General features: G+C 45.7%; 1 pseudogene; it reads right to left on the reverse strand.

Moving 5' to 3' along the window:
• Window positions 1–11,906: 11,906 nt before the first annotated feature.
• Window positions 11,907–12,929, reverse strand: LOC101997450 (annotated as a pseudogene).
• Window positions 12,930–12,932: the final 3 nt, after the last annotated feature.

Here is a 12,932-nt window from a genome sequence, read left to right on the forward strand (position 1 = left end):
TATAGATTTCTATACCACTCAGGACTATATAGATTTCTATACCACTCAGGACGATATAGATTTCCCACCCACGTTCACTCTCTCAGATGATTCGGGACCTTGGTGGGGAGGGTAGTACTATTCATCACGTCCACTTCACTTCCGTCATAAGGCTTCACTGTAGCAGGTGTTTATTGTGTGACTCTGTGTATCAGGCACACGGAGAAAAGAGATGGTTTCTGCCCTTGAAACGTAACTGTCCAGAGAGACTTGCCTTCTGATGTATCTTCAGGGATTTTTTAAAAATACTTTTAATGAATACTTGTTGGGTGATAAATAATAAAAACCAAACACTATAATATAGTAAGTAAGCAATAGATATAGAGGTTTTCCCTGAAGACACCCTGTAACGACCATATGTGCAGTCTTCCGGTTGGTACGGATGTTGGATGCTGGGGCTCTTAGATGACTCTCCAAAATTACCAGCACTGGAAGAAAGATGCTGATCTAGTCCCTTCTCCTGGGACAGTTTGCAACTGGAGCAATGGACAATGGATGGACTCCTGTGTCTCAACGTCAGAGGACTTGAATTGGCTGGCTTAGCTCCAGAGCTCTGTATAGGCTCAAGCAGGGCTTCTGTGACACTGTTACAGTCTCTCAGGTCAACTTCTGTTAATTCTGTTAATTCCTGCTTCTCTCATTCTTCCGAGTGTCCACCCCGCGGGCAGCCCTCAGTCAACTTTCTGATGGGATTTTTCATCTCAGGCACTGGTCAAGGAACCTGATCAGGATATAAGTGCAAGCTATTGTTGGGCTACAGGGGAAGAGCTGTGAAACCAGCTCCAGAAATTTGGGAGTGGGCGAGAGAATAGAAGGCTGTGTGAATAGGGCTTTCTGGAGAAGGAAGGAAGGACATAACTGGTGTAAATACAGGAAGGTGTGAATCCCGAAACAGCGGGAACTTGTCTTCTACTGCATGCAAATCTCACTCCTTCATGGTGGACCTTGATTACCCCGCGTTCTCCAATGGAGCAGCCCAGGCAGAGAGGTTGTGTGCCCAACCCAAAGGGCTTGAACTGCAGTGCTGGCAGGACATACTGATATCAATGAGGAAGAACAAGTGTGGATTTGACAAGTCAAGAATTTGAAGACACTGCAGAGGACAGAGTAGAATTTGAGAAGGAACTTCCAGGCAGAGGTGGTGATGGGACATCATACCTGGCTCTGTGGAAGGCCAATCTTATCTGGGAAAAGCTTACCTTGACTCCTGGACACCATGCCTGGGTATGTACGGGATGCCAGGAGCAAGGGGAGAAGCAGCGTGCCTGCTGCGGCCAAGCAGCCTAGCCAAAAGGAGCATCTGTTCCTTCTCTGGAAGGCACCACAGCAGAAGGATGAGAGTGGAGCCTGGGAGGAGCAAGCTGCCTAGGGGGGCAAGAGGCAGGAGGAGCCAGGTTAGTGAGATGTGGAAGCCACTCACTTGATTTTCTTGATTATTGGTATAAACATCTGCCCCACCCTCTGATCTGCATAAGAGGAAAAGCAAGACATTTTAGCTTTCTGGATGACTGAAGATGTCAAGTGTGCAAATTGTGTTCGTTGCTTTTCTTTCATACAACTTTGTGAAATAATAATCCAATCCATAATAATAATAATAATTAATAATAATAACTTGCTAGTGGTTTTAAGCAACGAAGAACTGCCGTCTAAAATACTTCTGTCATACAGGAGAAGGATAAACACAACACCTTTATGCTATTCAGTTAACTGCAACTAAGTTTTGTTCTAAGCCATTTCAAAAATGTCAGGAAACAAATTTTAAACTGTCATAGGCAATGCCAAAGGGGCGTGGTCCTCGTGGCTCCTATCTGCAGAAGGAATAGTTGGAACTCTCATGTCCAACTCTGGTTTTCCTACTTGGGTTGTGTCTGCGGACTGACAGAACTGCCTGTTGCTACCCTCACGATCTCACTTATGATAAAGAACATTTAGGGGTGCATGGAATAAAAACTTCAGGATGCATACATGTATGTTAATTTTGAGGTTGAAAACTCTATCGGAAAACAGATGCCAATGTCAACACCCTTATATCTTTCATGGCTCAGAATAGTCCACACCTGGCATCCCAAAGCTCCACTTACTTGGGTTTGTTCTGAGGTACCCCTCTGCAATTCATCTTACCCCATACTTGTGGTCTCACTCAGCACTCAGCATCCTCAATCAGAACCCCACATTTATCTGATGGCTTATAGTCAATTAGGGAGCGGACAACAAGATGGAATTAGAATAGCTACAAATTCATTAGGGAACTTCTGTGAAGACTAAAGAAAAGGAGACTGGCGTACTCAAAAAGAACCTCTAGATACTGTGCTGGTCTGATTCCTGTGGAATTAGGGATGAGGAAGGATGGGGTGGGAAAGCCAAAGACTGTTGCATGAGGCTTTTAGCCGCACTAGTGGAGAGTACTGAGCCAATGCTACTCATTAGAAAAAAAAGCCATCACGGGTAGGAACAGGTTGGTTGTAATGGTTGCCTGGAATCAGCCTAGGCAAAGCCCAGCCATGGTGCTCATGGAAGTCCGGGCTGAGCCTGCCAGCCATGTTCACCGAAGCAAGTCCTCTCAAAGATCCAAAAGATGTGTTTCTATGGTCACCATAATCCTTCACTGAAACAGGAAGCTATGTAGGGCATGGACCGATTTCACATGTCTGTATCCTTAGGGATCTCCCAGTGGGTGAATCAGATACTCTGAAAGTGCTTGCTGGGTGTTTGTCAAAAACATTGCCAGGAATATATTTGGAGTTGGTTGAGTGGCGTGAATTGATTGGAGAGGAATGCGGAGTGACTGAAGGCTCTACGACAGAAGATATGAGCTTCGTGAAGGAAGGTGGGCTGGGTCTAAGTGCACTGACAGCAGGACATCTTGGTGCTGGCATCTTTAGGGAATTTGAGTCCATTAGAGATGATGGTGAGTTTCCCAGCCCCAGGGACTGGGTGTGCGGAGAAGGAGGAACTGTTGTTTCAAGGTCAACTGTAAAAGTTCCGACCACAGATTTGTTCAGCTTAACACATCCAGGTGGAAGAGTCCAGCTGAGTGAGAAGTGCCCGCCAGGAGCTTACCAGAGATGGCCAGGTTAGAGAAACATATTGGGAAAAGGGGGTGACGGGACGAAGGTGAAACAGACAGCAGAGCTCAAAGATTAATTGAAATGGGCCTGCTGCATGTTTTGTGGACAGCTGGTAAGCCATTTGTCCCGTCTTTTGTAGATGTGAAGAAAGCAGACAGAGTGAGCCTGTTCATGTCTGTTCTTTTGATTCTTGGTGAGAGGGATTTCTCTTAGGTCTATTTTTTTTTCTCCTCAGTTGTGCTCTTCACCTTTGATGCACAGGGACCAAGCACAGTGATTTGCACAGAAGCTCTGGACTGCTGAAGGGTAGAGGCGTTGCTTGTTTGTGTCTATCCGGTGTCTAAAATGGCACCTAGACTGTAGGGGGGACTTCAAGAATCTGTGTTGAATTGAGTTACCTAATTTGTACAATAATTTACAGTTTGGTAAATCCCTGAAGATATATCAGAGCCCATTATGCTCCCAGTAATGTAACTAACTTATAAATGACATACGGAAAGAGGTTAAGTAGGTTCTTTGAAGTCTTACAGTAAGTAAGACTCTATCGGTCAGGAAAGGCTAGGGATGCTCTGTAACGGATTGAGAATATCAAGGCTTAACAAGAAAGGAGTTTATTTATTACTGTGTGAAGTCCATTGTGAGTCTGGGACTCCACTGAGTGACTTCCAGGTGGTGGCTCAGAAATCTGAGTTTTGCCAATTGTGTGCCAAGCAGTACCTTCATAACTGCCAAAAGAACACGGAGAACCAAGTCTTGGTTTTTATTTTATTTTTTTATTTTACATCCCACAAGCCCTGGTACTTAAGTGATCCCAGCAAACAAATAATCTCACATTTCATTGGCTAAAGAAAGCACGTGACTGCATCCAACCCCAGGGAAAGAGGAAGGTAGGCTTTGCCCCCTGAGCCCAGAAGGGCTGGAACCATTGGTGAGTAGCCCCATCACCCATCCCAACACACAGCTGACCTTTAACTCAAATTTCCAAGCCAGGTGCAGAGTATTTGAATTCTTTGTCCCATGCTTCTTTTTAAATCTAAAAAGATAATGAAAGTTGCGCATGTTAATGCTAGTTTTTAATGTTTAATGACCATCCTGAAAACATTTATTTTCTTTACCCCTTTATTTCTCTTTCTCTTGTCCCAGGTCTAACCCACATCTTTTCATGTCAAAATTGAACATAAGGGCTCAAGGGAGCTGGGACATCTCAGAAGAAGCAATCTGACTTAGGGGTAAATGCTGGAGCTGCATTGTTCTCTGCTAATTGATTTACTCTTCTTTCCTTTGAGTTTTTGAAAGTGAGAAATATTTACATGGCGAGACCTTGTCAGCAGCACGGGCAGTACACCCTACACCCCAGGGATATTTTCTAGTAAAATCTATGTTAGAGTCACCTTGAGCCTCAGACCTCCTTGGGTTTCTCACCTCTGTATGAAATCCATATATCCACTCTTCGGGGGTCAAACCATGGTCTGCACGCTTATATGATGGGAGTGACAAGATGATCAGGACCATAGGGGAAACAGGGAATAGGGGAAACATGGGCTGAACAGAGAGAAAGACATAGGGTTGGCTGATTTATACACAAGTCATTTCTCAGTCACTGATGGAGTCCAGTAAAAGTGTGAGCTTGACTGTCAACTGTCAGCTAGCTAGGTCTCCTAGCTCAGTGAGCTGATAATGATGTTTTCAGCCGCCTATATATTACTCAGAAGAGCACAGAGGCCTCTAGATGTTTGGTGCTCACAGTTAGCCACACAATGAACCGCTCCCTTCCAGCCCAGGCTCCTTTGTCTTAGGAATTTTGAAAAAAAAAAATCCTGAAGCAAAATAAGTCTAGGGCGTATCACGAGGACAATGAAAGCTGACGTCACTGCATTTTTGTTTTGTGTCAGGCGTAAATGCCGAGGTTATCTTATTTAGCCTTACAAGGCTATGGGATAGGCGCTTTGAACCTATCCCACCAACCAAGACAGCCTGGCTCAAGGATAAGCGATGGTTTTTTTCCTCTTCTATTCTGCCTAGACCAGTGCATGCTAGATAGGAGATGTCCAGTGTGTATTTGTTGAACAATACATTAAAGGCCACTGATTGAGTTGAGAGGCCGAGGAGCCAACAGAGGAAGCCAGGCAGCCTGGGTTCAATGCTCTCCCTCAGACACACCGTATTGTAATGTAACCTCTTGTCTATTTTTGGCCCCCATGGGTTATGGTGCATACAGTGTCTGCTAATAATTACAGATTTGCTGCCTTGCTTTGGCCTTGCCCTCCAGGCTATAAACACCCGGGAGAGACAGAGATGAGACCCACTTTCTTCCTACATTGTCTGGCCTTGCAAAACTGGGTAAACAGTGGGTGTGAACGTCACGTTGATTGATTGTCCAGCTGCAGTGTCCTCCAGGATGGAGGAGGCCATCACACCTTTGGCAGCTGGTTTTTAACCTCTTGGGGGAGGTCCCAACTGTCCATGCCCCTCTTGGAGGAGAGAGAGGCCCCCCCCCCCGGTGCAGTTTCATTGCTCCATTAGGGGGCGCCAAAGGCAAACAACACGTCTCTCTCGCCCGCTTGAAGCAGGGGCAGCGTGGGGCATCCCTAGGAGGAGACACCTAGCTGGGCTAACTTCAGAGGACCCCAGTCACGTGCTCTTGCTTACTCTGCTCTCTACACTCTTCTTGTTCCACGACAGCTTTTACAGTCCAGGTATTTGGAACGGGTTCCAACCTTGCGGAGTCCTGACTGCTCAGTGCTTGAGATCCCTGCAGCTTCTGCTTGGGCTGACATATGGTTTTGTCTCAGGAGCAGCAAAGACAGATTTTGAAGGACTGCCAGCCTAGGGATGAGGCTGCTCTGGTTTTAAGGGAGAAATCAAGATCTAGCAAATGAAAGGTACCTCATCTTCCTCTGTCTCCTTCTTTGAAAACTCAGGGTCTTTAGCACTTTCATTATCTCAGAGAGATGTCATTGAGAGTTGAAATCCCCCCCCCTTTTTTTCTCTGCTTAAAGCATTCTTTGAAAGTTCTATAGATGTATGTAATGTAGATTGGTCATATTCATCCACCACCTCCCTCCAGTTCCCCCCAGGAGCCCTTTGTGTCCCTCCCAGCCTTACATCCTCTTTTGATTTTTAATTCTTATTTTTATTATTAACCTTCTGACTCTCGATAGTGTTGCCCACATGCACATGGATGTGTGAACATAATCGGTGTCTAGGCAACCCTACCAAAACCATGCCCACAAAGGAAGAGGGCTCCCCCACAGCCGCTATCAACTGCCAGTAGCTTCGCTGAGAAGGGTGGGGCCCCAGGGTCTCTTTCCTCACCATGCTGGAAAGTTGACTGGGGTGATTGGCACAGGTAACCACAGCTGTTGTGAGTTGATGCAGGCCACAGCTGGGTCATGTGCAGAAGCCAGCATGTCCCGGCTCTCCACCCCTTCACCGGCTCCTACGTCCTTTCCACCTTCTCTTCTGCAACGTCCCCTGAACCTTGGATGGTTGATAGACATGATCACCTACAGCTGAACACTCAGAATTACTTACACTCGGCACATTGACAGGTTAGGTATCTCTGTGTTAACCACTACCGGCTGCAAAAAGAAGCGTCTCAGGTCAAGAGCGCAGAGCAGCACAAACACAAATATTTAGAATGCAGTCTGGCAACATGACTACTTACCAAAACAGTAGTATGTTTGTCCCGCCCCAGGACCTATGGTATTCCCAGCCATTAGCTTAAGACCAGATTTACTGTGGTAGGGTGAAATTCCCCTATGAAGCAGGCCTCATGTCCAATCAGAAAGAGGTTGGGGAAATGATGTAATCATATTTTAATTAAGCTTAGTAAAAGAAAAATGTTGGCTACCCTATAACCTTCATACCACCGTTGCCAGTAGAGCATCTGAGTCCAGAGCTGGCTAAGATCGTTGATGTCTTTTCTTGTCCAGCATCCCGTATAGCGCCTTCTGGCCGCATGTAAGTGGGCCAACTGGGAGAGTTTCCTGTAAGTCCGAGGTTGCCTCCCTTCCCTTCTTACCGTAATGAAGCTGGAGACTTGGTGCTTGCAGAAACAAACCTGGCTGGTAGAGACAAGAATGATCTGTTTTGACAACTAACCTGACAGGGATGGACGGATCTGTGTAACGTGGAGCAGTTTGTCTTAGTGCTGCGCTGCGGATGCCTTTTTCTGTGTTTGGACAGCTTGTGAACATGCAGCGAGCACTTGGGAAAATGCTCAGCTAATGTCTTCTCTGTAACAAAATCTGACGTAGCGCTGTTTCTTCTTTCCCACAGTTTCTAATTAAATTGTCTGATTTACTTTCCCTTGTGGAGACATATAGTATATCTCTTACAATCCGATAGTTTCCTTTAGGAAGATAGATGGGTGTTTTCAGTGAAAGGTATTCATTTTTTCCAGGTGTGTTAGTCGCTCTTTGCCATGCTCCTGATGGAATATTTGCCAAAGCAACTTTAGGAAAAGGACAGTTTTTTTTTTTCCTTATAGTGGGAGGGTATAGTTCATCGTGGCAAGGCTGATGCTACTGAGGGCAGTTCGAGCCATGGCAGCAGAAGTGTCTACTTCTATAGTGTCTACAGCTAGGAAGCAAAGAGAGATGAATTGAATGGTGGTGCTCAGCTGGCTTCCTCATCTCCCCCTTTGCATCCAGTCTGGACCCTCGTCTGTGAGATGGCGCCACACACAGTGGTGGTAGGTTTCCCTTCAGCTAAACCTTTGCAGAAATACAGTCATAGACACACTCCGAGGTCTGTCCCTCAGTTGCGTCTAAATCCAGCAAGGTTAAGACGAAGTTTAACCACCAGGAGTATCTAACAGAAGTCTTGGAAAAAGCTGTGCCACTTACGTTTCCGTTGCTGTAACAAAATACCGTGACCAGGGAAACTCATAAAAGAGAGTGTTTAATTGGGCTTATAGTCCCAGATGGTTAGGGTCCACGGGAATGGTTGAGTGAAGACATGGCCGCAGGAACAGGTGAGAGCTCACATCCTGAACCATAAACAGGAGGCAGAAAGTGCATACGGCAGGAGACAAAACCTCAAAGGTTCCCCAGTGATAAATCTCCTTCAATAAGGCTGCACCCAATCCTTCCCAAACAGTTCCACTAACTGGGAATACTAAAGTATTCAAACATATGAGCTGGTGGGGCTGATTCTCATTCAAACCACCACAAAAACTAATCATGGTTAGGATGGACTCAGACTCTATAGTCATTTTACATCAAAGATGGGCACTGGATTCTGACTGGCATGGAAGCCAGGTTGGATCAAACTTTTTCATGGCATTTCAGCTGGGGTTTTTCCTCACTGAACACAGACATTTAAACATGAATGGACTGTGCTGCAGAACGGGGATGATTCACCTTCTCAGGAAGTTGCTTAGTTGCAAAGACAGTTGCTGGCAAAGCCGAACAGCTGCAATGTTGGTCAGCTGCAAAACTGGATAGAGGCTGAACTATTTAGCTGCAAAGCTAGATAGTTACAAAGCATCTGGTTATCACCGTTCATCATCCATAATCTTTCAGTATGAGCTGAAGGAACGCTAGTGCCTTTCTTCTCCTGGCCTTTTGTGTTGTATCAGCTCTTCAAGAAAGACGTCTGAGAGAGAGAGCAAATCAGGCAGAGAAATGGTACAGAAACCTCGACTGTTGTGTGATGGAGGTGACACATCCTGGTGATGTAGCGCCTGTGGGCCTCAGAAGGTATGAGAAGCTATGGAGCATAGCTCACTGCATCCGTCTGCACACTTGAGGACAGATGTAGGGTTGCATCTGAAGACAGAGGGCACACCCAACCATCCTGCTTCATCAATCTCAATACGACTCTTGGATGGTTTATATTAGAAAATTCTATATGCCTGGCACAAGTCCACATTCTTTACACACGCTAAGAACTTTCTAATATTCCCTCTTTATTTCATTCTTGCTATATCAACCAGGGATGTTGGAGATTGACTCACAGAAATATTAAGAATTTTTTTTTGGGGGGGGGCGGGGAATATATACAGGCAAGTAATACAACGCCAGGCCAGAGCTGCTCCGGAGGCAGATGGGTTGTATAGCAGTGCTGGCTCCTCAGACCCACCTTCCTTCTAATAAAGAGTGACTTTTAAATGTGTGTTTCTAAGCTCAGGGTGCCCGCGTGAACCAGCCTGAAACACACGTAGCCTCCTAGATTGGGGGTAATTGAGACACATGGTATGAAGTCCTTTCAAAGGTGTATCCACACAAAACCTGGGAGCTATTGAGAGAAGAAGGGGGCATCAGCTACAGTTGCTCCATCTGAGCTTTGTGAGGTGGGGTATCAGTGATGTGACCAGTTACATCCCCATGAGAACTCCGAGGTCTTGAGAGGTGAAAGGAGTTGTCCAAACACATATAGCGACACAGAGAAGTGCAAGTCATGGCTTCAGATCTTTGTCTCCTCAATCTAAAAGAGATGAAATTTTTATTCAGTGCATTGCCCTCTCCTTCCTTACTGCGGATGCCACTTGCTTCCCACCCATCCTCTACAGGAGGACCATGGCCTGTCATTCCTAGCCATGAGACATAAGCTTTTATTCTACTTCTGGACCCCCAAATTTCCAAATGCCAATGTCATTACCCAATGGATACTTTATGCTGTATATTAATAGATAAAGATTGATTGCCATTTGGTATTATGGACAACAGACAAGTTCTATCCCAGTTTTGATCCACTGACTAACATGTTGGGAATGGATCTGGATCCCTCTGGATGCAACTCGTGTGTGGCTGTGGATTTATGGTCCCATTTTGATGATACTTAGAAACGAGTGGACCTTTAGGGCCAATAGCTAAAACAAAGAGCTAAGCGAGCATGGAGTGGTTGTTGGTAGGAATAAAAAAAGCCCACGTTCTTTTTACATGGCTCTAGTATAAACCATTAATGATACCTGGAATAATTTATATCTCTTGAGGGCTCGACATCTATGGACTCAGTGAGAAATCATTCCACAATCTATTAGTGATGCCTGTTATGCTATTAATGGTGTCTACTAGTAATGTCTGCTTTGAGCACAGGAGTGGTGGTGTGTGTGCTGTGGGTTTGAGGACCCTGATTGAAATTCTCCATGCTCTTCTCCAAACATACCATTTTAAATTTATCTCCTGTTCCTCCTCTGTACTTTCTCCTTTCCCTTCTTTCTCCCCAAACTGGGGATATAATTTAAAGATAAAAAGGAAATGACCAAAACTGTTTCTATGCACATAGGCCCAGTGTACAAAGCAGTTAAACACTATACTCTAGGGTATAGTGCAAAGGTCTTCAGTATCTCTGCTTTGGGGTCTGTTGGGGGTCCATGTGTCAGCCATGATCTACTTCCTACTCTTCTCTGGGTGTGTCCATCTTTCTGTTTGTCTCTTCCTATTGCCTTGATTGATGTCTTGCACATTTTTCAAAATCCTGGATGTCCACTTCCACCACAAACCCTCCCAACCTCCCTCTAGCTGGATGCATTGTGTGTAACAAACATAGCGTTGTTTTTCTAAACTCCCATCACGGCTTTTAGACTCGCTCATTTGAATAGAGTCATAGAAGTCTCTGGGTAGGTCTGGGTAGGTCTGTGCTTAATAATGAGGAAGTGAGACCCACTCAGTCAATTCCAGCAAAGGTGGGAACACATTTAAATATCAATACTTATTCTGTTTCCCAGGTGTTGAGCCCTCCTGTGTGCATCTATTCTAACCTTCCGGGCTACCTTTGGCTTCTGTACAGTTGGGGTGGTGGTATCATTGACTTCAGAGTTTCTGCAGTCCATTAACTCAGCACATCCAAGAGCTCAGAACAGTGCCCAGTACAGAGCATGAGCTCACTGAGCATGGCTGGCTGCTTTATCGCAGCTATAGGCTTAGCACCAGGAGGATAATAGCACTTCTCTTCCTTGACACTGTGCCCAGGCTACTGCCTCAGGGGAAGCCTGCATCTGGTGTTCACTTAGATGGGTTCAGAAATGAACCTTCTGACTCTTGGCCTGATTCGGGGCCTATGAAATGAGAATTAGTTACGGCTTTGTTCACAGTCTGAGAACGTTCACTCTTGTCCCACCTGCTTGTGGGAACTTGAATTCAGCCAACGTATCTCACATTTCCCAGCCTTGGTTGGGGGAGAAACCTGGCTTTTAACACTATTGACAAGGCCTACTCCTCATGATTCAGTGACATCATTCTGAGATTGGCTTCTCTGGCAGAACAAGGGAGGCGACAGTGCTCAAAGGCAGGAGAAAGCCAGAGCAGCTGCAGCTTGGCTTCTCCCAGCGTGCACGTCTTGGCCTGTTCCTGGGTGTGTTGGAAGCATAATACGCAGAGACTCTTCTATGCAGAAATAGAGAGTGGTCCAGGAACCTGCTCTTGAGAGACGTGTGTTAGGATGCCTGTCCTTGCATCCAGTCACTATGTGAACTCACAAGCTGAACTCGTACAATGAGGCCTCCATCTGAATGGGAGTGCGCTCCACAACACAGTTCATGTTTATGATTCAATGGTCCTTGCTTCTCATTTGGCCTCCTAAATTGCTGACTCCGGTATTTATTTACCATTCTCTCTGGCCTTTGCGAGCCAACCCTTTACTTCCCTCATCTTCCATATCAGCTCTCTGAGCTTCAGCTTGTATCCTTCTGGCCCCCCAGAAATCTCTCTGGACTCCCCAGACCCCTCAAGGTACTGTTTAGTCCGTTTCCATCATACAGCTCCTAAAACTGAGAAGAGCTGAGAAGGTAGGGCAGTACCTTGAAATGATCACTGGGATCTACACGTGACAGAACTAAAAACACACACATGGAGTTCAAGCAGTTGAACACGAACATTTTAATGTCTAAAATTGAGATTTTCTTTGAAGAGATTACCTAAAGTTCAAAGTTCACGTTTTTATGTGACCCATCCACGACCCTTTTAGGAGACAGAATTATGAAGGATCTCACCAGAAGCTATGTAAACATTTCACCTAAGGGCCAAAAGAAAGTCCACGGTGTTTTCACAAGGATACCGAAGAGGACAACTGGCATGAGACAAGCTGACCACGGGCATAGAAACACAGGGGGAGAACTAGAGCGGAAGATCAAGGCGATGAGCAAGTGGGAAATAAAAGCAAACAGCTCAAACGGATCACGTGAGGGAACCCAGGGCGAATGCTGGCTTTGGCATTATCTACGTAACCCCTATTTTTGTTTTGTTTTTTCCATAGGTGACTTTAATAATCTTGTTGAAAAACCAGTCCAAATCCTACCACATTAAAAAGAAGTCCTCATTGACTTGCTGGGTGTAGGTGGTGCCCCATATTCTCCCACACCAAAAGAAATCAGTTCTGGCAAGAAAGCTCCACTGTGCCTGGGTGATACTGTTAGTAGATGGCCTTGAGCTACGTAGGCCAGGCACGTCCCAGCGATGTTCTGCTGGCTGAGATACCAGGGGACTGAAGACTGAGCCTCATTACTCTATCAACTTCTTGGCCTTGAAGAAGCAACGCAGGTAGAAGACCTGCCAGGTGGCCAGTCCAATGAGGCAGAACATGGAAAAGATGCTGAAGTCCAGGACTCGGGTGTTCGTGGACTCATTGGTGTCCCGCATCTCCTCTTCCCGCTTCTTCATGTAGGCAAAGTCATTCACGATTGATTCTTGAAAGGTCCTCCAGGCGTCGGAGCTCCACCTCCAGTGGTTTGAGTTTCTCAACCTTCGCAATCTCTTCATAATTTTTCGCCACTATCCGCCCTGTTCCTTTGCTCTCAAAACACACTTCAAACATGTCATAATCTTCCGTGGTAAAGGCAAACTTCCCCTTAGTAGCATCCTCTTTGGCATACAGAATATG

The sequence above is a fragment of the Microtus ochrogaster genome, chromosome 15 (genome assembly GCF_000317375.1).
Source record: "Microtus ochrogaster isolate Prairie Vole_2 chromosome 15, MicOch1.0, whole genome shotgun sequence".
NCBI classification, from domain to species: domain Eukaryota; kingdom Metazoa; phylum Chordata; class Mammalia; order Rodentia; family Cricetidae; genus Microtus; species Microtus ochrogaster.